The sequence below is a fragment of the Podarcis gaigeae genome, assembly GCF_964106915.1.
Source record: "Podarcis gaigeae genome assembly, chromosome: 11".
NCBI classification, from domain to species: domain Eukaryota; kingdom Metazoa; phylum Chordata; class Lepidosauria; order Squamata; family Lacertidae; genus Podarcis; species Podarcis gaigeae.
This window is the reverse complement of record NC_139687.1, coordinates 643305-668507: the sequence shown is the minus strand read 5'-3', so window position 1 is coordinate 668507 and position 25203 is coordinate 643305. Positions and strand designations below refer to the sequence as shown.

At 42.7% G+C, this 25203-nt stretch overlaps 1 protein-coding gene and 2 long non-coding RNA genes across 8 annotated transcripts in view; 1 reads left to right on the top strand and 2 right to left on the bottom strand.

Moving 5' to 3' along the window:
• PIP5K1B (phosphatidylinositol-4-phosphate 5-kinase type 1 beta) overlaps window positions 1-2490 on the bottom strand; it is a 108326-nt gene extending 105836 nt beyond the window's left edge. For all 6 annotated transcript variants that reach the window (XM_083702048.1, XM_083702049.1, XM_083702052.1 and 3 more), the window contains exon 1: window positions 2352-2490. The gene's annotated coding sequence lies outside the window, so the exon portion shown is untranslated. The remainder of the gene's footprint in view (window positions 1-2351) is intronic.
• Window positions 2491-4122: 1632 nt separating this feature from the next.
• LOC310826855 lies at window positions 4123-6132 on the bottom strand. Its single transcript, XR_014556034.1, has 2 exons — window positions 5673-6132; window positions 4123-5283 (listed from the first exon to the last, which is right to left on the bottom strand). It is a non-coding gene; the product is annotated as an uncharacterized lncRNA (long non-coding RNA).
• Window positions 6133-11365: 5233 nt separating this feature from the next.
• On the top strand, window positions 11366-20164 carry LOC310826852. Its single transcript, XR_014556030.1, has 2 exons — window positions 11366-12786; window positions 19835-20164. It is a non-coding gene; the product is annotated as an uncharacterized lncRNA (long non-coding RNA).
• Window positions 20165-25203: the final 5039 nt, after the last annotated feature.

Genomic DNA, 25203 nt, shown 5'->3' with positions numbered 1-25203 from the left:
GTTTAGACTGCCTTGTTTCTGGTCAACTATCTGGCGGACAATTTCTGTACCAGCTGCAGTTTCCAAACCATCTTCAAAGGTAGCTCCACATATGCCACATTGAAGTAATCTAACCTAGAGGTTACCAGAGCATAGACAACAAAAGCTAAATGACTGCATACATATATAACATCCCTGTCAAGTTGCTACTATTCCTATTTTACAGATACGGGTTTTATTGTTATTTCTTTGCCTATATAGCTTGATCTGCAGCCCTTGGTAAGTGATAATTCTCTCCATTATGAAAAGCTTCAGCTGCTCATTTCTGCAGATCATGCTGCAATGTTACAGGCACAAAAGCAAGTCAGGTTGGCAGTCCTATTACTGAATGGGAAAGCAAGATTGAGAGACAGTTACTAAGGCCATACAACGAACCCTTGGAAAGGGAGAGGAGAAGACTTTCTGTCTATCAGACAAGCATAAATGACTGTTGTCAAGTGAGTGGGTGCAGGCAGGGTGCTTATGGTGCCTGGTAAAGTCTCTCACTCCAACCCAGGCCTGCAAGTATTAGGGCTACATGAAAGGAAAGAAGCAGAGGGTCAAACTGGTAGAAGTCATGGGTGACTTCATGTTACCTAGCTACTTGTATATACATTTTGAATGAATCACTTCACATGTTTGAGGATTACTAGTAAAACCCTTAAACTTTTTACACGTAAAAGTTCTCTCATATATCTTGTGAATATTTGGGGATTTGTATTAAGTTCTCTTGAACAGGGCCCACACCCGGTTTTTAAATAGGTAATATGAGTTAGCTGATAGTGACATTTTCTTCAGGTGACCTAATGCAATGGTACTTTTGGGAGGGTGAGAGAATAAACAAAGATAAGCAAAATACACAAAAGTGTATTTTGCATATACTGAAATAGAAAACCATGCCCTGCACTGAAGCACTGCAACAGCTTTTGGTTCCAGGAAGCAATGCTATTTTAATCAAATAGCAATAATGCAAGCCAAACTTCATATATCGACCAGAAACCTTCTTTGAAGGTCACTATGCAGCAAATTAAGCATTTTAAAAACATATCTATATAACTGCTTCATTACTTCTTCATATACAAAAGCATAGCCTGAAACTAATGGTATCCCTGCCCCCAATCCATTAAAGACCACATAGGAACATCATAAATTTGTTGGTGATAGAATGTGGTACCTATTTTATCTGAAAAATCACAGATTCCCCCCTCCCCACCTTATCTTTAATATTTAGAGGAACAGATTCAGTTCAGCACTGCAAAATAGTATCTTAAGAAATACTGTAAAGGCTGGGCTTTGCTCTTCATTTCATGTGCAAACAATGACATGAAGAGGAAGGTGATCTTTAACTTACAATAGAACATTTGCACATTAATTCAAATCCTCTGGCACCCTAAGTGCCCTATCCTAAACATTCATTTGAAAGCAGTGGAACTTGTTTACAAGTTACCCTGATGAGCAGAGCATAGGGGATTCAAAAAGGTAACATGTAAAACATAATTTTACTGGGAAGTGGGAGCAAATACACTGAACAGCCAGTCTTCTTGTTGCCTGCTTGGGGGGGGGGGTGGATTTTGTCCTTTTTACAGGCTGAAGCATCCCTGGAGAACCAAAACCCTGGCCTGGCCTAGCTTGTAGCTCTTCTCCACAGGGGGGGGGGGGGTACTTATTAAATGCCTTGATGCTGGCAGGGAACCCAAACCACCTGCTGTGCTCCCGGCCTGCAAGGGGCACCTGCAGACTCCGCGGGGGGGGGGGGTCTGCTGGAGCACAAAGTGTGGCGAGGGAAAGTGCGGTCAGGACCGCTCCAGGGCACCGGCTTCCGTGTCTGACATGACACCCCCCCCCCCCCGTCGCCACAACTTCCCTCCCCTGGGAATCAGCCTGGGCCCCCGCAGGACCGTCCCATGGGAGCAGGAGGGGGGGGGACAAGCCTCACATCCTTATTCTGAAACTGAGAAGAATCTCCCAGAGGTCCAGGCACCCCCTCCAGCCATGCCCCCCCCCCCCATGAAGGCCGGAGGGGCGGCAAGGCTTCGCTCTCCTCGTCCAACGAAGAGCCCGAGAGAAGCCGAAGCCGCGTCGCCTCGCTCCACCTGTTCAATCCGGATTCAAAAGCAGGAAGGCGAACCCGAGGACGAGGCCCCCGCTGCCATCTGCCGCAACGCAGCGCCACTCCCCCCCTCGCCGAGGAGGCTCCTCGGGGCGCCAAGCCCTCTCGGGTCCCCCCCCCCCCAGAGGCAGAGGGGCTCCGGGAGGAGGAGGAGGGAAGCCCAGGACCCGCCCGTCTCTCCGCCCGCCCGCCCGCCCGGGGGTCTCTCCGCCCGCGCACCCACCTTCCGCCGCTTCGCGCTCCTTGCCGCAGGCCACGCAGTTCGGCCGGCCGAGAAGCAGCAGCGGAGGCAGGACGGACTTGCGGCGGCCCAGGGCCTCCCTCCTTCTTTCTCTCGGCGCGTCTGCACGGCTGCCTCGTCCGTCGCGCCTCTGCGCCGCTTGGTCCCCGGCAACGCGGCTCCCTCTCGCTCGCCCGTGCTCTTCGAAAAGGGGCGGCGGCAGCAGCCGGGCGGCCAAGTCCCGAGCGGGGCTCCTCGGCGCCCGCCCGCCCTCCTTCCTTCCTCCGCTCTCTGCCGGGAGGCAAAGGCAGCCCTCCGGGCTCTCTTCCCGCGAAGGGGCGCCGCCGGCTCGGGCCCCTCCGCCCGCCTTCCTCCGCCTCCCCTCGGCCCCTTCCCTCCTTCAGGCGCCCCTCCCTCCTGGCCGGGCAGAGGCGCCCCGGGCCTGGCGGCTCCCCCTCCTCTCTCTCGGCAGCCCCCCTGGTCGCGCCGCCAGAGGCCGGCGGGCTCCGCTTCTGGCTGGCTCCCTTCAGCGGAGGTTTCGCCTTCCTTCCAGGCCGCACATCCCTGAAGCCCCGCGCGAGGAGGAGAAGCGGGAGGACTCGGCGCTCGCCCAGGGACTTCCGCGGACTTCCGTCCTGGGGCGCCTGGAAAAGGCCTGAGGCGGCGGCGGCAGGTGAGGCCAGAGGAGCGACTTGGCCCAGGACTGCCCGATCCGGCCGAGCGGGGATTCGCACCCTGCTCTCTCGGGCGCTCTAACCACTGCACCGCAGGGCTGTCCAGACAGACAGACGGAACCATCCTCCACAGGCGGCCATTGGGCGCTCAGGCTCCACAGAGGAACGTCGGAAGCTGCCTCAGAGCAGAGTGGGCAGGTGAGGTTGCAGAGCTCTGTCCCTGAGCGCTGCCCTTCCCTCACGGGGGTTCAGGCAGGGAGGTGGGGGGGGGGCAAAGTCTTCTGTAATCATGGCCTAGGGGCTGCTCCAGCCCCCAGAGCGGGCCCATGGAGTCCGCCTGGTGTGCCGTTTTGTCCCCCCCCCCCCCCAGGGATGAAACCGGGGTGGAACGCACCCCCACACCTGCCTTCCTACACCCCTGTGTGTGCTTTTTGCATAAACAGCCAGTTGTGTGTGAACTTCTAGCCCAGCGTTTCTCCTTGTATCTTTTCCCAGCCATTATCCCAACTGGATGAACTGAACTCCTTAAAATGCTGCTACAGCAATGGTGGAAGATGAACACTTCTCTAACGCCATCTCAAGAAGCCCTGCTCCCACTTTCAGAAGACAGACGTCTGGGCTCACTGAAGTTATGGAGGTGTACAACAATTATACATATTTATACGTATTGAGCTCTGGGCTGGAAAGCAGGAAGCATTGTTGCTCTGGCGGATCCCAATATGGATCTGTGGCAGGAATAGGTTTTTGCTCCATGTGCAGGGTCCTGCTGGGAAGTGTAAGCTTAGTGCACCACAGGGAATTGTATTGGGGCAGGGAGCTTGACATTTTTGAAAGAAGAAGACCTTTTAAAGGGAATTGCACAAAAACAGACCTGAAGTTTGTTTGTTTGTTAAATGGGCTGTTCTTCTGTGTGAAATATTTTTATCTGCAGCACTTGGGTTTGTGGGCATAGCCAGGATTTGGGGGGGGGAGGGCAGAACCTCAGTTAGTTAAGTATTTTTATGTATTTACTTGATTTAGGGGGGGGCAGATGCCCCCCCCTTTGGTTACGCCCATGGCTGGGTCTGTTGTGGGTGTTTTGGAAGGGGGGGTGTCAGACCAACTCTCCATTTCCATAGTTTCACTTCTCTAGTTCTAGAGGGGAGTTTATGGCCCCTTCTAATGTGTGCATATATGTGAGAAACATTACAGTGAAATGCAAAATCTACATGGATCTTGAAGGACAATTCCAATTATCAATTGCTTGTGGATCTTTTACACACCAAAAAGAAGGAGAGCTATATTTTCCGCAGTATTGCAAGGAGCAATAAAATACCATCAGTTTTGATGGATCACAAGAACAAGAAGATGAAGCATCGTATAGGAGTGGTATTAAAGCGATTAGAGCTGGACAAATGCAAAGGGCTGCCCAACTAAGGGCCAAATGACTTATCTCTTCGGTAAGTGCAGTTTGTACACACTGTCAGCACTGGGATTGGAGGGCACATCTGGATCAGGACACCAGCATTGAGTAGGTGGGTTTTAACTCTTCACCCTTGCTGTGGGCTCAGTCCAGGTTAGAGACCTTGAACCTGCAGTTTCCATTGGAAAAATAATACCCATTTGCCTCAGTGGGAGCTTCAGAACACACACACACACACATCTAAATTGCAGGAAGAGGGTCCTTTATCTAGACTGAGCAGGGGACAAAGAGTTAAAGTCCCCCACACTGGAATCCTGATCCAAACTGCTCCTCCTCATGCCACACTTGGCAATTTGTGTCAAGCAAACCAAACCAAACCAAAACCTTCACTCAAAAGATGCAGTTTGGTGGTTTACATAATGTCTTGTTTGGCCCTGACTGTAGGAAAAAGGTATGAGGACTAAGGAAAACCAGGCTTGGCAGGGCACTGTTTGCTGCTCACTGGTGGATAATTGCCAAATCCTGCTCTGGGTTCATTTTGTCCCCCTTTAGGCCTCATGGCAGAAGAGTACTCCTTTGCTTTCGTCTTTACTCTTGCATACTTTCCCTACCGGTGGTGGTTTTCGCTTTCCCATGATGCTGTGAGGAATGGAACTGTATTTTCACAGAGCAGTATGCCAGCTGTTTTCCAGCCTATAGTTCAGCTGCACAATTTTCTGGCATAGTGCAACAAACCATAGAAAATATACTCTTCCCCCTTCCTCAAGAAGCTTTGGCTAAGTTGACTAAGTGATAAAGAGTTAATGGGTAAAAACACAGTCTTCAGCCTGAATCTGGCAGTCCATGATCTGATCCTAAACTACCGTATTTTTCGCCCTATAGGACGCACTTTTTCCCCTCCAAAAATTAAGGGGAAATGTGTGTGCTTCCTATGGTGCGGATGCAGGCTTCAGGAGAGCCGCAGCGCCAGCCCCACAAGGTCGGGGGACAGCAGGGAGGTGGAACGCCGCCATCCCGCTTTCTCCCGATGTGGTTTGGAGGCTGACGGCGGGTAGATGCGTGCTTCTCCCCGCCGCAAGCTCCGGGGACAGCGGGGAGGCGCAGCGCATCTTCCCGCTGTCCCTGGACCTGGTCTGCAGGCGGGCGGCGGGGAGAAGAGCGCTTCTCCCCGCTGCCGGCCCCACAAGCGCCTGGGGGGGGGAATAATTTTTTTTCCTTTATTGGTGTGTCCTATGGGGCGAAAAATACGGTACTAAGGCCACATGCTGCCTCCCCTTTAGTGGTGGCTGTGGTGGCTGCAACTGGAAATGCAAGCTATGCCTTGGTATGGAGGGAGGGCCAGTGGATAGTCAAATGACCCATGAGTGGAGTTACTGTTTAAAACTCTTTGAAAAGAGTTATATTAAAATTAGCTAATTTCTTGTTTGCTCGTGCACAAACAAGCCTTCCAGCCCCACAAACAGCTGGCTTCATCCAGGCAAGCAAGAGACGTGACTTCAGTTCAAGACAGTGACAGATCTACGCATTGTCTGCCCCTTCTGCACTTTGGGGCAGCAGAGACACTGGTTGCGATCTTTGAACTGTAGCTGTTGAGGTATTTTGGGATGGACCTTTGCCCTTGAGGATGCTATATTTGTGGAGTGTCAAAAGAGATACCAGGATGGGGATGGAGGCAGCCAAGAACCGGGGAGAGGCAGCAGAAGAAAGTGCATGCAAAAATCTATCATTTGCCCGATAATAAATGTTGGAAATGCAAAGAAACGGAAGGAACATTCTTTCACCTTTGGTGGACGTGCCCAAGGATTAAGGCTTTCTGGGAAATGATCTATAATGAACTGAAAAAACTATTTAAGTATACTTTCTTAAAGAAACCAGAGGCCTTTCTCCTGGGCATGGTCGACCAATTGGTGCCAAAGAAGGATAGAACCTTTTTTATGTATGCTACAGCAGCAGCAAGAATACTCATCGCAAGGCACTGGAAGACACAAGATCTACCCACCTTGGAAGAATGGCAGATGCAAGTAATAGACTATATGGAACTGGCAGAAATGACCGGCAGAATCTGAGATCAAGGAGAAGAACAGGTGGAAGAGGATTGGAAGAAGTTTAAAGTTTACCTACAAAAATATTGTAAAATTTATGATTGCTAAGGGCATTGTAAATGAAATGAAGGGGTTCTGGTGATTAAGATAAATAAGAGTATAAAGGGAAGGATAAAGGATGAATTCGAATATTAAATGATTTTGCTGAATTAATTTATAAAGTGGAATACAAGAAAGGAAGGCGGGTGGAAGTAAGGAAAATAAGATCTGGAAGGGTATTAATTTGAAAAAGAGTGTTTTTTATGCTAAATTTTCTTTTTTATGTTTTTCTTTTTTCTGTTTTTTTGTGTGTATTTTTGATGTGTGCTGTTTGTTGTTTTTGTGATTTTAGTTATTTTTTATTGGTTGTTAACCTTTGTGAAATCTAATAAAATATGATTTTAAAAAAAAAGAAAAAGGAAGAAAGTGCATGCTAGAGATGGATTCCTTTCTGCCGTTTACTTCAACACATACAATCACATCCCTCCCCTTGCACAGAAAGCCACCTAGGTCTGGGCCACATTCCCTTCCTTCTCCGAGTTCTCCATTGCATACCACAAAGGTTAGATTTTGAGGTGAAACCAGCAACACAAGGAGTATCAGATCTGAAATGGGAAAATGGAGGGATAGAGACCTAAAAAATGAGCAACATGGTCCTACCCATCACGAAAGAGCAGCCCCTTTGTACAGGTAGGATATTTGCTGGGGGTGGACAGAGTGTGGCTTCTCCAATAGTTGGTAGAGTAAGCACCTGCATTACAGCCAGCAATCTCCAGGCACTCAAGCAAAAGGTAACAGGAGATGAATGGAAAGATGGACGAGAGAAACCAGGTAGGAGCTCCAGGCATTGTGTCAAGCTTCTCCAGCCAAAGAAGCCTCCCTTGTGTTGGTTGCCTGCTTTGCCCATTGTTGGGCTCCACTGCCCCACCAACACCAAGTCCCTTTAAAGTTGCCACTAATGGAAACATGGGCGTTGGATAGGGCCTAAACCTGGAAGCTTTTGGACTGAGAATGCTTTGTTCCCTGTCATTTACCTTTAACTAGTTTTATAAGTTAGGAAGGAACAAAAGCACCTGATTATTATTATTATTATTATTATTATTATTATTATTATTAATTATTTAGCACATTGTTTTTTATTAATAGTAGCCATGTAAGATTGTCTTCCATAAACACAGTTTTAACAATGAGTCTGTAAGTGACCATGGAGACCAATTCTGAATCCACACGTCCTTCCACAGTGGGAACATTGGTTCCCGGGTGGGAGTTGATTACGGTGTGGATTTGCCAAGCATGGCTTTCTCTTAGCATGTTTCTCCCTTGCGTTCTGAGTTTGACTGTTTTCATAGTCCATGACACCTTTGGTAAAAAGGCTGTTCTCCAACTGGAGCGCTCGCAGGCCAGTGTTTCCCAGTTGTCGGTGTTTATACTACATTTTTTTAGATTTGCCTTGAGACAGTCTTTAAACCTCTTTTGTTGACCACTAGCATTACACTTTCCATTTTTAAGTTCGGAATAGAGTAGTTGCTTTGGAAGACAATCATCAGGCATCCGCACAACATGACTAGTCCAACGAAGTTGATGTTGAAGAATCATTGCTTCAACACTGGTGATCTTTGCTTCATCCAGTACACTGTCTGGATCCAGTTCTGTCTTCCCAAGTGATGTGTAAGATTTTTCAGAGACCCCATTGATGGAATCTTTCAAGAAGTTGGAGATGGGGTTTGTAAGTGGTCCATGTTTCACAAGCATACAGTAAGGTTGGTAGTACAATAGTTTTGTAAACAAGCATTTTGGTTTCCCTGCCAATGTCCTCAAACACTCTGTACTTCAATCGGGAGAAAGCCGCACTCGCAGAGCTCAGGTGATGCTGGATTTTGGCATCAATGTTGACCCTTGTAGAAAGATAACTGCCTAGGTAGGAGAAGTGATCAACATTTTCCAATGTTACACCATTGAGTTGGATTTGTGGCACTGCAGAGGGGTTATTTTGTACTTGTTGGTGCAGCACTTTGGTTTTTTGGATGTTGAGCAACAAGCCAAGCTTTTTGTAAGCTTCTGTGAATATATTTAGGATGGTTTGGAGGTCATCCGCTGAGCATGCACACACTACATTGTCTACCAAACCAATAACCCTCCTATCACAAACATATTTAAAAGGACATGGAATGTTAATATCAGCCCAAGGCACCTAAAGATATATAATGAAGACATATGATACATTGAATTGTATATGCAAATGAAAAGTTTTATATTTTCTTATGGTACTCGTGTGTCCAGTCTTGAGGAAAATCAACCAGGAAATTCTACATTCACTCAATAAAACTTCCCTATGGACCATGCTTTTGGTGATTTCTTGCTTTGGAGTGATAGGAGTAGCAAGTATGACTTTATTGTAGCACCAACTATAAACAGAGCATTCTTATGTCACACTTGCCAATTCCTGCTCTTGTTTTCTGGAATAATCATATCCAAATTTCCATTTCTGCCATATTAAGCAGTTGGTACCTTACCTTTCTCACCCTGATCTGGCCACAGTGATCCATGTGACTGTCACCTCCAGGCTTAATTATTGTAACTTGCTCTATGCAGGGCTGGCCTTGAAGCTGACCCAGAAATTCCAGAATGCCGCAGTGAGGCTCCTTTGGGGTCCTTGCCGCGGGATCACATTCACCCAGTGCTTTACCAACTGCACTGGCTCCTAATGGAGTACAGGGTCAGGTTTAAGGTGCTGGTTTTGACCTTTAAAGCCCTATGCGGCCTAGGACCCTCATACCTACGGGACTACCTCTCCTGGTATGCCCCACAGAGGACCTTAAGGTCCACAAATGACAACATTTTGGAGGTCCCAAGTCACAAGGTGGTTAGATTGGTCTCAACTAGGGCCAGGACCTTTTCAGTAGTGGCCCTAACTTGGTGGAACGCTCTGTCACAAGAGACTAGGGCCCTGTGGGACTTGACATCTTTCCGCAGGGCCTGCAAGACACAGCTGTTCCACCTGGCCTTTGGTTTGGACTCAGTCTGACGCTTATGTTTCCCTCCCTTTATGGTTTTGATCTATGGGCTATTTTTAAAACGAGGCTGCATTTTAAATTGCATTTTAACCTGTATTTTAAATTGGAGGGTTTTTTTCCTATTATGTTTTTACTGTAATTTTACTGGTGCCTGGCTCTGGCCAGGGAGGGCGGGGTATAAATAAAATTTATTACTATAATTAAAAGCAATGAAACAGCAGGTTCTTACTAACGTAAGTATGTGCTTGGATTTAAATACCTTATCCGCTCCTTGAGACAGCTCATGAAACTTGCACAAAAACAGCTTTCACAAGGGTGTGTGTTGTTTAGTAATTACTAATAGTGATCAGACTCTAGTAGGCATAATAAGCTCTACTCAATAGGGTTGTACTTCTTATCATAATTGGACTTTGTACTTGCTGTCACAGAGCTGAGGCAAAACAATTAAAGATAAATGTCGCTGGAGGCTCAAGACTGAATACAAATTGTTCTTTCTGGCTTAGGTTTAATAGCTGATGTCCTTGTTTTACCCAGTTTGACCCCTGCTTGGTATAAATCAATGGACCACTTTCCTGCTGTGCATTTTTACAAGGTGTAAATATAACGCTACACAAGCAAAACATACAACTTTACAGGTCAACTCCTATTTTCTCTCCAGTTCTCTACACTGTTTTCTAATCAACGCAAGTCTCTTGTTACATTCGTCCTTAGAAAACAACAGCCTTATTTTAAGATGCTGAGGCACATGCCCAAGGCTTTGAAAACATTTATGTCTGTCATTCCGTTAGACTACAAAGGCTGTTTGAAAATTTAGCCAGGAAACCTATGGCTGCAATCAGTAGCCTACTTTCTCTGGAGCAGAGCCACTTATTTGATGGGACTTCTTCAACCCCCTGTACCACTTCAAGGGGCAGCAAGGGAAAGAGAACAGCGAACGTCACCTTTTCCCTTCCCTCCTTATGCCCTTTGGGATGGTGATTACATGGGAAGGGCCCTTCAAATGCTACAGGAGCAGCACAAGATGAAATGATGGCCATGTGGTTCCCATGGAGCTATGAAGTGTACCTGGGTCTCCCTGCAGATGAGCAGGACCTATACATAGAAACTTTATTTGCATTAGCCACTAGCCATAGCAATAAAATAGAACGAACAGGTCCTATGGAAGCAAGGGGAATGAGATTCCAGTTGCAAATGGTGGCCTGCAAGAGTCTTTTAAAAGATTTATCTGGGCACTGTCTGGAGCCTTTGCCTATTCTGATTGGTAGTCAAAATTCCTGACCATTCCAAATAGTTTCTAACTCTAGAAGTATTCTAGAGTTGGAAGAAGCATAAAAGCCACCAAGCCCAACCATCTCTCTTAAGACGGAGGCACCTACTTATTTGTGCCCCCGCAGCCCTTCACCCGCCTGCCGTCTGGATGCCCATATGCCACTTAAGGAAGCTTTATTCCAATAAGGTCTTAGACCAGTTAAGTGCTTATGGGCAAATAAGTTCCAGTGGCTTAGATGGGTGAGACAAACAACTTTCAGGTGAGGTGGGGAAGGGGAAATGTTGGCTCCTCGTTCCAGTATCAGCTTTTCCCCAACACCCCTGAATCAGATGTCAGGCCAAAATAAAAAGCTTCAAATAATTTCCTCATGGTGACTTAGGTGGCTGAGTGCTGACAAGATCAGAGCCCAAACAGGGCAGCTTAAAAATAAAAAGGGGTGTGTGTATGTATCAGCATTCTCGGTTGAATCCTGAGCTATGCAGAAGTACAAAGCAAAAGGGTCACTTCCGTCAAAACCAGCCCAATGGCAATTAAACATGCCCAGTGAGGAAGATACATTGCAACACTATAAAAAGCTGATTACAATGCTGCAAAGCACAAAGGATTAGTTACAAATGAAATTAACAATACTTGTTCATGAAAAAAAGCATTCTGAATAAATCTTAAAGTAATAATTAAAAGATGACAAAAATAAAACATGCCAATTTAACCATGTGTTTAATGGATAAAATGCCAAATTACAGCCCTCTGTGTTATAACATCCCACACTGTTCCAGAATTTTCTTCAATTCTCAGTATAAATTTTTGTGGGGAGAATGGCTGTGGGGAGGGATAATGATTGAAAATCAAGCATCCTGCCTGAAGACCTTCCCCTAGCACAAAGCTGCCATTGGCTACCTGCACCAAAACGACTACCCCAAAATAAAGAATAAGGCTGCACTCCTTACCAGGGGTGGCTGAACATGCCAATTTCAGTTTTGCTCAGTTTCTCATTTTTCCACTCTTGAGTTTAGTTCTCCACATTTCTATATTGGTTTGTGAATTTTTTTAAAAGGCCACATTAATATTCATCAGCATTTTGAGGTGAATTTGTCATCATATACAAATTTATGTATGTAAATTTAGCTATTATATATGTTTGCATGCACACTTTACCTTAGTATATGGTTTTTTGTGTACATTACCCGGCTGGAGAACTGCATTGCAACATTCAGAAAACTGCACATTTTGAATGGCTCCATTTCTGTTCTCATATTATTTCAGAATGTGTGAATTCTGTAGGCTGAGGTTTACCTTTAAATGCAAACTGAATCAATTTCCCCCAACCCTACTCCTAATCTCACATATTTGTGAATAACTCAATAGGATTTACTTCTGAGTAGACACAATTAGGGTTGTCTTGTCTTCTTCCAGTCTCTTAATGGCCAGGTGTATAACTGAGCATTGATGTCTTTAGCATGAGTCATCCTTTTTGCTTCACACCTAGTGTTTAATAAGGTAAAGCTGGTATCAGTCTAGCTAAAAGATGCTGGTCTATTATCCTTTAGCTGATGACATCTGAAACAGTTTCTCTTCTGTGTGAGAGCAGTTTTTACTTTCTGCAAGCATTATTATAATGCCATGCTAGTTTTTGCCTTAGCATCAGTTTGGGAAGATATGCCTCTCACTCATAGCAAGGGCAATACTAGCTAAGAAGGACAAAAAGCTGAAAGGGGAATAGGCCTTCCCACTTTCAAATATGGCCGTCAGTTTCAAAATCTTATGCAAAGCTCAGGGTATTCCTTATTGGTGAGAGTTTAAGAACTTTGGATCCCTGATGAAGCAATGTCTAAAACTTATTAAATAAGTAGATAAAAATACTCTCTGAGGTTCTTGCTGGCCATCTTCATGTGCCTTTTCCCTCCACATACTGACTCATCAGTAATGATAGCTGTAATAAAACATCGCCTAATTTAAACAGGCGGATATCTATGCAGAGATATATGGAGTCAGACCAGGTAATACATTTGTTTTCCCAGTTTCTTTAGCAAGTATGACACGACTCTGCCATTGAAATCAATGTGTGTGTCTGAAGAAGTGTGGATGCACACGAAAGCTCATACCAATAACAAACTTAGTTGGTCTCTAAGGTGTTACTGGAAGGATTTTTTTTATATTGAAATCAATGTCATTGTGGCCATAAGGATTGACATATAAGGTTGCAATGTTCTGTTTCCTTACTTGTGAGTAAGTGCTAACTAGCAGCTTCAGTGAAACTCACCAGTAAAGGTGATCTGGGATACATATCTATGTTTCTAGGCCACATGGGACAGGGCACAGAGTGTAACCTGGATGATTAATCTCTCTTCCTTCTGGTAGATCTTTAGAAGGCAAGTAAAAATGATTCTCTTTTGGAGAGCTTTTATTTAATTATTATCTCTGTAGTTTTAAGTTGGGAAAGTGGTTTTAGAATTCTTGCCTCATTTTAATTATATTTTTATTTTATTGTTATGACTGTTCAAATCATATGTACATTGGTTTTATTGTTTAAAATATTTGTTCTGAGCTATTTGGAGAGTTAACCCAATTTTGCCCTATTTCAAACACGTACAAACTGTGGACTCATTTTTTTCAGGAAGTAAATTTAAGAAGCAGGTGGTTTTGTTTGTGTTGGAGCATCCATCTCCAGTAATGCTTTATGGGCAGAGATGTTTTTGGTATCACAATAGAAATAATGAGAGAAGAATTATGATTCTCTTATCAGGCTGTATTTGCCTTCAGTGATACTTCCTGCTAATTCTATAGCCCAAGTTAATTCTAACATTTCTTGGAAAATGCACAGGGTGTTAAATGAATCTTATGTGATATATTTTCTGCCATCGATTTTTAAGGAACATTTCTGTTTATGAGAAGGCTAAGAGTCCATGTTTTAACCCACCTTGCCCCCTCAGTCTCTGCCCCCTTCACATTTCCTCTCCCAATTTCAGATCAGGACAGCCTTCCCTTCCCTAGAGCCACACAGATCCTTGAGGTTCCAGTCTCCCAACTAGGCCCAGTTAGGACAAGAATGGACCACAGACAGAGAACAGGTCTTTTCCATCTGAAGACCACTATCATGTCAAACTCAGCCAAGAGCATAAGGTCAAACAGATTCCTCGCTGGGCTTGCAGACAACTTCATTGTCCAGAAAGTGGGAGAAGCAACAAGAGGAACAGCCATTTTAGATCTGGTCCTAACCAATGTTGATGACCTGGTTAGTGGGGTAGAAGTGGAAGGATCATTAGGCACGAGTGATCATGCTCTTCTGAAGTTTACTATACAGCGGAAAGGAGCAGCCAAGCATACTAGGACTCAATTTCTTGACTTTAAGAAAGCAGACTTCATAAAACTTAGGGAAGTGCTGGGTGAGATCCCATGGACAGTAATACTAAAAGGAAAGGGAGTTCATGATGGCTGGGAGTTTGTTAAGAGGGAGATAGTAAAAGCACAACTTCAGGCAATACCAATGAGGCAGAAACATGGAAGGTGCCTAAAGAAGCCAGGGTGGCTATCTAAAGAACTTTTAACTGAGTTAAGATTAAAAAAGGATGTGTACAAAAAATGGAAAAGGGGGGAAACCACCAAAGAGGAATTCAAACAAATAGCCAGCACGTGTAGACACAAAGTCAGAAAAGCTAAAGCACGGAATGAACTCAGGCTTGCTAGAGAGGTTAAAAGCAACAAAGAAGGCTTTTATGTTTGGAGGTTCTAGCAGGGGAGCGCAGCTATCGTATACCCTTGACCGAAGAACGGTACACTCCTTCTATCTGGGATGGTCGTCCTCTTCCACCGAGCGCGCAGCTTCGGGAGGGACGCACATGGAGCGGTGAGGGAGGAAGGGGACACCCGCCTAGCCAGCCAGATCAGCCGAATCAACCCTGGCGATCAATGGGGTGACAGATGTCGCAGCCAGATCGCCCTCACATAACTCAAATAGAAAAATATCTAGAAGATTATAGCGGGAAGACCATAACGGAGGAAGAAAAAATTCAATTAAATAACCCTGTAAAAATAGAAGAGATTCAGGAAGCAATAAAGAAGATGAAACCAGGGAAAGCGCCGGGACCGGATGGATTATCAGTTAAATATTATAAAGCATTAGAGAACCAATTAACCCCAGTCCTTTGTGACATCATGAATAAGATATTAAAAGAAGGGAAAATACCAGAGTCTTGGAGAGAGGCCTATATAACGATGATCCCCAAACCAGATATGGACAAACTGAACCTTAAGAATTACAGACCCATTTCATTATTAAATAATGATTATAAAATATTTGCGGAGGTGTTGGCAAACAGACTCAAGAAATGCCTAGTGAAATTAATACATAAAGATCAGGTAGGATTTCTTCCAAATAGGCAACTTAGAGATAACGTAAGGCATGCCATAAATATAATTGAGTACTTGGAACGAAAGAGCGAGACACCCGCAGCGCTGATCTTTGTTGATGCTGAAAAGGCATTTGATAATGTCTCTTGGCAGTTCCTACAGAAGAGCATGGAAAAAGCGGGGCTAGAGGGCGAGTTCATGAACGGAATAAAAGCGATATATTCGAAACAATCGGCGAAACTAATAATAAATAACAACCTAACAAACTCATTTAAAATAGAAAAAGGAACTAGACAAGGATGCCTTCTATCCCCGCTCTTATTTATTATGGCGCTAGAGGCAATTACAAATAAAATAAGAGCAACATCAGAGATCCAAGGGATTAAACTAGGAACAAAAGAGTATAAGCTAAAAGCGTACGCGGACGACCTGATGCTGTCACTGGAAAGTCCACAAGAAAGTGTGGGTAAGGCCTTGGAGATGCTAGAAGAATTTGGCAAGGTATCTGGCTTTAAATTAAATAAAGTGAAGACTAAAATGCTGATGAAGAATTTGGGCAAAGAGGAAAATGAAAAATTAGAATCACAATATGGAATTAAAGTGGCAAAAAAAATAAAATACTTAGGAATCTGGCTAACTAATAAAAATATAAATTTGATACAAGATAATTATCTTATGACATGGAAACAAATAAAGAAAGACCTGGATACCTGGAGTAGAGTGAAACTCTCATGGACGGGAAGGATGGCCGCAATAAAAATGAACTTACTTCCAAGAATGCTGTATCTCTTTCAAAACATACCAGTGATTAGAGGATCCAAACTTTTCACAGAATGGCAAAGAACTATCTCAAAATTTATATGGCAAGGAAAAAGGCCAAGAATTAGGTTCAAACTTTTAACAGATCGGAAAGAGAGAGGGGGATTTTCGGTACCCAACTTGAAATTATATTTTGAGGCAGCCTGTCTTTGTTGGATTAGGGATTGGATTAAGTTGGAAAACTCCGACTTGTTGGATCTTGAGGGGTTTGACAATAGGTTTAGCTGGCATTTCTATTTATGGCAAAATAAAGGAAAATCACATAAAGGATTCACAAGTCACATCGTTAGGGGCTCTCTCTATGAAGTCTGGGAGAAAAACAAAAAGCTCCTAGAGGAAAAAACACCCTGGTGGCTTTCGCCAGTTGACATTTCAATGATTAAAAAAGTAAATATGGAAGGAAAAAGACTTACCTATGAAGATTTATTAATAAGATCAGAAAACAGATGGAAGATGAGAACATATGAAGAGCTGAAAGGTAATTTAACAAGTTGGCTACAATTCCACGAAATAAATGCAATATGGACAGATCACAAAAAAGTAGGGATGAACGAGAAGAAATCCAAATTTCAGACAGAAATAATTGAGGGTAATTGTAAGTTACTATCTAAAATGTACGACTTATTATTGGAGTGGGATACGAAAGACGAAGAAATAAAGGAAGTTATGACTAGATGGGCAATGGATCTGGGATATAACATAGACTATGATAAGTGGCGGAATTTATGGACTAACGGAATGAAATTCACAGCATGTGTAACACTAAGGGAAAACTTAGGAAAGATGATGTACAGGTGGTACATCACCCCGGCAAAACTGGGGAAGATGTACAAAACAGCTAGTAAGTCTTGTTGGAAATGTAAAACTAGAGAAGGTAATTTTTTCCACATGTGGTGGACATGCGAAGTAATGAAGAAATATTGGGAAGGCATTTATAATGAACTAAAAATAATAATTAAATATACCTTTATTAAAAAGCCGGAGGCCTTCCTATTGGGTATAATTGGGGATGAAATTAAAAAAGAAGATAAAACATTATTTCAATATGCCACAGCTGCTGCTAGATTATTAATTGCCCAAAATTGGAAAAGCCAAAGTATCCCAGAAATTAGAGATTGGCAAACAAAGTTATTTGAATTTGTACAACTTGCAAAAATGACACAAAAAATTAGAAACCAAAAAAATACAAAGTTTACGAATGACTGGAAAAAATTCATGACCTACATTGAAGAGAACTATAAGAACATAAAAACCACAGCAGGATTGATTTAGATCTTATGATGTATAAGTCTATTATAATTAGTAACTGCAAGAGAAATAAATTATTTAATGTAAAAAGCCTGAAACCAGTAGGGATGGAAGTCAATAGGTGTACAAAGGAAGGATTAAAGTATCTAGAGATATAAAGAGACAATTGAACAAGCAAAGAAGTGTAAAAGGAAATAGTCATTATGTTTAGAAATCTGTTTTATTTTATTTTGATGTAATGGCTGTAACCGTTTTTCTTTTCGTGTTTTTGTTTTTTCGTGCTGTCATTGTTTTTCTTTTTGATCACTTAAGCAAAAATTAATAAAAAGAATTAAAAAAAAAAGAAGGCTTTTATGGGTATGTTTGTAGCAAAAGGAAGAACAAAGAAACAGTGGGGTCACTCAGAGGAGAAGATGGTGAAATGCAAACAGGGGACACAGAAAGGGCTGAACTCCTCAATGCCTTCTTTGCCTCAGTCTTCTCGGATAAAGAAAACAATACCCGACCTGAAGAATTTGGAGCAAATGATTCAGCAGAGGAAACACAGCCCAGAATAACTAAGGAGATAGTACAAGAATACTTGGCTAGTTTAGATGTATTCAAGTCTCCAGGGCCAGATGAACTGTATCCAAGAGTATTAAAAGAACTGGCAGATGTGATCTCAGAACCACTGGCAGTCATCTTTGAGAATTCCTGGAGAACAGGCGAAGTCCCAGCAGACTGGAGGAGGGCAAATGTTGTCCCTATTTTCAAAAAGGGGAAAAGAGAGGACCCAAATAATTACCGCCCAGTCAGTCTGACATCAATACCAGGGAAGATTCTGGAGCAGATCATTAAGCAAACAGTCTGTGAGCACCTAGAAAGGAATGCTGTGATCACCAATAGTCAGCATGGATTTCTGAAAAATAAGTCATGTCAGACTAACCTGATCTTGTTTTTTGACAGAATTACAAGCCTGGAAGATGAAGGGAATGCAGTGGATGTAGCCTACCTTGATTTCAGCAAGGCATTTGACAAGGTGCCCCATGATATTCTTGTAAAGAAGCTGGTAAAATGCGATCTTGACTATGCTACCACTCAGTGGATTTGTAACTGGCTGACTGACCGAACCCAAAGGGTGCTCATCAATGGTTCCTCTTCATCCTGGAGAAGAGTGACTAGTGGGGTGCCACAGGGTTCTGTCTTGGGCCTGGTCTTATTCAACATCTTTATCAACGACTTGGATGATGGACTCAAGGGCATCCTGATCAAATTTGCAGATGACACCAAACTGGGAGGGGTGGCTAACACCCCAGAGGACAGGATCACACTTCAAAGCGACCTTGACAGATTATAGAACTGGGCCCAAACAAACAAGATGAATTTTAACAGGGAGAAATGTAAAGTATTGCACTTGGGCAAAAAAAAATGAGAGGCACAAATACAAGATGGGTGACACCTGGCTTGAGAGCAGTACATGTGAAAAGGATCTAGGAGTCTTGGTTGACCACAAACTTGACGTGAGCCAACAGTGTGACGCGGCAGCTAAAAAAGCCAATGCAATTCTGGGCTGCATCAATAGGAGCATAGCATCTAGATCAAGGGAAGTAATAGTGCCACTGTATTCTGCTCTGTTCAGACCTCACCTGGAGTACTGTGTCCAGTTCTGGGCACCACAGTTCAAGAAGGACACTGACAAACTGGAACGTGTCCAGAGGAGGGCAACCAAAAGGGTCAAAGGCCTGGAAACGATGCCTTATGAGGAACAGCTAAGGGAGCTGGGCATGTTTAGCCTGGAGAAGAGGAGGTTAAGGGGTGATATGATAGCCATGTTCAAATGTATAAAAGGATGTCACATAGAGGAGGGAGAAAGGTTGTTTTCTGCTGCTCCAGAGAAGCGGACACGGAGCAATGGATCCAAACTACAAGAAAGAAGATTCCACCTAAGCATTAGGAAGAACTTCCTGACAGTAAGAGCTGTTCAACAGTGGAATTTGCTGCCAAGGAGTGTGGTGGAGTCTCCTTCTTTGGAGGTCTTTAAGCAGAGGCTTGACCACCATATGTCAGGAGTGCTCTGATGGTGTTTCCTGCTTGGCAGGGGGTTGGACTCGATGGCCCTTATGGTCTCTTCCAACTCTATGATTCTATGATCATATCTCCCCTTAATCTTGTCTTTATGCAAAACACTCAGCTCTTTCTTTATTTCTTTTAAATATTTTTTTATTAGATTTTCCACAATGATAACACAAACCACAAAGCAAAATGTTACACTAAAACAGAAAAAAGAAAAAAGGGAACAATAAACAGATAAACAATAACAACAAACTTAATTCTTCACAAATCCAACCTTTTAAATATCTTGGTTGACTTCCTCAAATCCCTCCCTTCTGAGTTTCCTTGTAATTAAAAGTAACAGCTTTCCAATATCATTATTAAACTAAAACAATTTCCAATTATAGTCCATCTTATTCACTTTTCTTAACATTCTAAATCCCATTTAATTTTTTTATTTCTTTATTTAATTATAACTTAGTTTAATTTAATTTATTTAATTATAACTTAGTTTAATCCTTAGTTGCTTTCAAGTAATTTCTATTTTTTATATTATAATATTTATTCAACATACTCCGCTCTTTCAATAATTTTTTATAGAACTGGGATTCCTGACCATTCACCATCCTAGTTGCAGTTCTCTGAACACACTCTGTTTTGTCAATATCCTTCTTAAAATGTGGCACCCCAGACTGGACACTTTACTCCAGATGTGGCATTACCAGTCCGTCTGTACAGCATCATTGTCTTTGTAGCAGAACATGAATATAATACCTAGGCATGCGAGTGCAACTTTACCAACAAAAATCACAACCTATTTCCTGATGAGTGGTATTATTCTTTTGCTTATTTGTTGTACATCCCTTTTGTGTAATGGTTTTCTTCCAGAAACACAGTCTCACATTGATTAAAAACACGATCAAAGTATGACCCTGTTATTATATTTTGCGGTAGCAAATTTAGTGTCTTCTTTTTTTCTAATTAGTCTAAGCTCAATTTCTAGGGAGAAAGGATTAGTACAAACGCTCTCATGCCAAAATGGTATTATTAAAAACACAGGCATCAGTAATATTTTTAATAGTGCAGATTAGAAGTTCTTTTAGGCCCTGTGGATCTTTTTAATTTCATTTCAGTTTCATAACCTTAGTCAAAATGTAATTGCCAGCTCAAGAGGGATATCATTTGCCATGCTCACATAGTAACTGAACATAATGACTAAATTTGCTCCTCAGAGTCACATTGCAGGCTTTTCATATAAAATAGACAATTGCTGCCTCATTGAATTTTCATCGCAAATGTCAGTCTGCAATGGAGAATGGTGTCTGAGTAATAGTATTGTTTTTTTAAAAAAAATAAAACAAATACAATAGAATCCACATTATTAGAAGGGTTGATGTACCTGGGACCCAAGGCCTCAGAACTGGTAATCTAAAACCCTAATCTCAGACACATTAATCAGTGGCAAGGAAAAGACGATCTGAATTTAGCTGCTGACAAAAGACAACTGAGGGCATTGCTTGCCCAAGAGGCACTGGGGTCGACAGTTGTTCTTATGGTTCACCTACTGAAGTTGATAGAGAGCTGATGGAGAAAAGGTAATTCCATACATACTATACAGCAGACATGTCCAACGCATCTATCACAATCGACTGGTTGACCTGGGAAGAATTTTGGTTGATCACCGCTGCCAAGGCATCACCCTCCCTCCCGAGCAGCCACTGCCTCATCCCAAGCTCATGTCACGGGAGGGGCTGTTTTGATGCTGCTTGCACCCATACCCAGCACCCACCCCTGCCCCGCCCAGAGATCAACAGGTGAAGGGCAGTATTCAAATTTAATAAAAATTAAAATAAACCAAAGCAGGGGCAGAGTGGTGGGGAAACACCCTACCCACTTCCAAAAGTTAAAGGCCACAGGCCTGGCAAGAGAGGAATGTTTCTGTTTTGTCGTTTTGCTTGTATGGAAATTTTTATTGTTCCAGTGAACGAAATGCAGACCTAGGTATCACACTAACCAGCCTCTGCCTCTTCCCCGCCAGAGAAGCCGCCCTCCAGCTGCTGCCCGCCTCTTCCAGTCCTGTCCTCCCTAAAAAAGGTGGACAACTCTGGGAAGGGGGGGGGCAGGGGCGGAGGGAGCTTTGTACCATGGTGCTGGATATGCATAAGACGGCCCTGGCTGGAGTGCCCCCATCACCCCGCTGCTGCTGCTGCTGCACTTGCATCGCTTCTTGGCTGTGGTTTGGGTAACAAGCAGCACTGTCATCATCAGGAAGCCAGCCCACAATGGCACCCACCTGAGAGGTACCTGAACTGTAGGGGGAAAGCCCTGATTATAGTGACATTTTAAAAATAGCAAAAGATAAGCAAGGAAGAAAGCTGACACCAGTCAAGATAGGTCCACTGATACAAGAAGTGCATGAAGAAATCAAAAAAGAAATTAGAGGGCTGGAGGGATTAATCCTGCCCTCTCATTAAGGGCTTCACTCCACACAGTTCACGTATACAGAATTGTCATTGACTTGAGTAGACATGACCTGCTTCATGTGATTTTGAGATTCAGGTGATGATATGGGAACTTAAGTGAGACTTCAGATAATCATAGACCTTGTTCTCCTTTGGCAGGGAGAGGAACTGTACTATTCCAGCAAGCTTCTGAAAACCTTGTCTAGAATCTCGAACCAAGGAAATTCTCAAGACTTCAGCAGGCTTCTAAAACTGTACAGCAGGGGTGAAAAAACAACTGGCTTTGTTTTACTAGATCTACTTTGTTTTACTAGAACCTCAAGATCCACTAGCCAGAGGATCTTGCACAGAAGACTTGCACCCATTCCCACCACCCTTCTGAGTAATACCCCTCCCCATCTTCTCACTATATAGAAGGGTCTGGAAACTTCTGTTTCAGTGTATCTGAAGAAGTGTGCATGCACACGAAAGCTCATACCAAGAACTAACTTAGTTGGTCTTTAAGGTGCTACTGGAAGGATTTTTTTTTTTGTTTTGACTATGGCAGACCAACACGGCTACCTATCTGTAAGAAGACATCCAGTTAGAGTAGAAAAACAAAACAGGGTGCCTCTGAGCATATTCTGAGCCTTGAAATTTGTTTTCAGTACCTGAACATGAAATCAAAGTACTTTTGCACAGAAATTCAGCCTCTTAGCTTCCTTTATTTCAGAAGCCTAATTTTCATGAGAAAAGTCAATTTGTTGTTGCTATTGTTAAGCAGTTAGAAGTCAGAAACTTATGTCAATCTATGCAAATCATCCAGAAATCTAACGATAGATCCTAATCTATCACCGCTGCTAGACAGGAATGGCAAGAAAACAGAAGAAAAACAAACTTAGTTGCATGATTATGTAGAATACAGAGAAAAAAGGAAACACACACTCCATTAAATCACATGTAATTACTGGCTTGTCCAAGTACAATGCATGTTTAGACATATGATTAGAAATAAAATTATGTTGCAAGTTTATGAGTTCACACCTGAACATCCTGTAGCCATTCATACTGTTATATCTAATGAGCTTATGAAATAATGGAGTGATATCTACTATGCTGCATAGTTCCTTGCTCAACATGTGTTCTTTGTGAGTGACTTATGGGTTCCACACATGCAAGGCAAACCCAGGTTTGCCATAAAGTCTACACTCAACAGCCAATTTTAGCTCTCCGGTGAGTGTTGCAGAATGAAACACATGTTTGGAAATACATTTGTCACATTCACATTTTCAGGTTCGTTCATAAAATATTTGAGGAGAAAACTTAGTCATCTGAAAATGCAAGATATGCAGAAAGGCTTCCCTTCTTAACCAGCCAAGAGTGGCTGTTGGGCCAGAAAAACCCTTATACCCCCCCTGGCATATTTTAATATCAATGAATTTTCCTACACAGAGTTTATCTCCATGGAGTATAAGAAGTAATATATGAGGCAGCTCCAAGATGAATAGCATATGCAGGGGAAAGATCCCTTGGCTCATTCATACACTGTGCTGTTGGAAAATTGAAAAGAAAACAAGCCAACCTCCATGGTGCAGACACACCCTTCCTCCTGGCTTCACAGGTATGCCCTGCAGGCCTTTGTCCATCCTGCACTCTACCCAGGTGCCTTTCAGTCCAGCAGGATCACAGTAAATTGTGCCTGTTAACTTAAACTGTTTTTCTTTCCTTAAACAGAGCTATTTGCTCGCAAGCAGCAAAAAATGACATTTATGAATGGTGGTTGGTAGATAACAAGGTAAGATACCAAAAAGTAGTAAATGGAATAAGAAGCAAAAAACAACAACCCAAAAAACTCTCACCTGGGAGTGCAATTGTCCTACAATCGCTATGACGGTTGTAATTAATGTGGCCTATTTCTTGGAATCTAATTTGCATCCAGAGTGATAATAAAGAGATGCCGCTTTGAAATGAGTTCTTAAAAACACTGGGATATACTTGGTCATGCTAGTGCCTAGTCTGATGCAACAGCGCTAAGGCGATTGTACTTTAATGCTTGTGTGTCTCGGGCATTACAGAGTACTTAAGCAATAAAGGTATTATTTATGTTCCAAAAAAGCAGGTTCTAATATTTCAGTACAGTTCTTCAACCAAATAATGTGTCAAAATGTGGGCAGTTAGGGGAAGTATGCACAAAATGCATATATTGCTGAAAATATGGCACAAAATATGAGAGGAACCTGCATGCAAAATGTGTACATTAAGTGAAATGATGTACCAAAACGTTTGTATTAAGAGAAATGCACACTAAGCCCTTGACAATTTTTCTGTGAGGAATTTTAAATAACATTTGCAAACTGATGTTGAAATATGGACAATGGAATTTAAATTTGGAAAATGGAAAAAGGAGAAACTGGGAGAAAGTGAAATGGACAAATCCATCTATCCATCCATCCATCCATCCATCCATCCATCCATCCATCCATCCATCCCTAATAATGTCATATTAGCATGTTTCCCCTATTAAATATAAGGGGTGAGGAGTGGCTTTGTGGGCTTTGTGGGCAGCACTCTGCAGTAAGCCACAGATACAGTTGCAGAACCTGAAGCCTTTGGAAGACTGCCAGGCAATTCCTGATGCTTACCAATAGAAAGGGAATTGGTAGATTCTGTAATTAGCATCACTTCTCCAAGCATGACCAAACCTTGCTAATAGGGTATTATAATCTTTTTTGTTAATAATATTTATTGAAATTTTAAAAAATTACAAAGATAAGAAAAAATAATAATAAAACAAAAAATACAAAATACTGAAAAATAAAAAGAATTAAAAACAAATCAATTTTTCCATAACATATCTTTCATTTACTTATTTCCTTGACCTCCTCACACCTCCCTTTTTGTATTCTAGTTCAGTTAGTTAATTCAGCAAATCCTTTCCATCTTTGTTTTTATCTTAATCCTTTATATTAATATATTGTAACTTTACATTCTCACCTGTTAACAACCCATTTTTACATACTCCTTTATAACATTGCTGCTAAAACCACATAACTTCATTCCAGCATCCTTCTAACATTCCCTTAATTTTACAGTGTTTCTGTAGATAGTCTTTAAATTTCTTCCAACCTTCTTCTACCGATTCTTCTCCCCGGTCTCGGATTCTGCCAGTCATTTCTGCCATATAGTCCATCACCTTCATCTGCCATTCTTCCCTGGTGGGTAGATCTTGTGTCTTCCAATACTTCGCAATAAGTATTCTTGCTGCTGCTGTAGCATACATAAAAAAAGTTCTATCCTTCTTTAACACCAATTGGCCGACCATGCCCAGGAGAAAGGCCTCTGGTTTCTTCAGAAAGGTATATTTAAATACCCTTTTCATTTCATTATAGATCATCTCCCAGAAAGCCTTAATCCTTGGGCACGTCCACCAAAGGTGAAAGAATGTACCTTCAGTCTCTTTACATTTCCAGCATTTATTATCAGGCAAATGATATATTTTTGCAAGCTTGACTGGTGTCATGTACCACC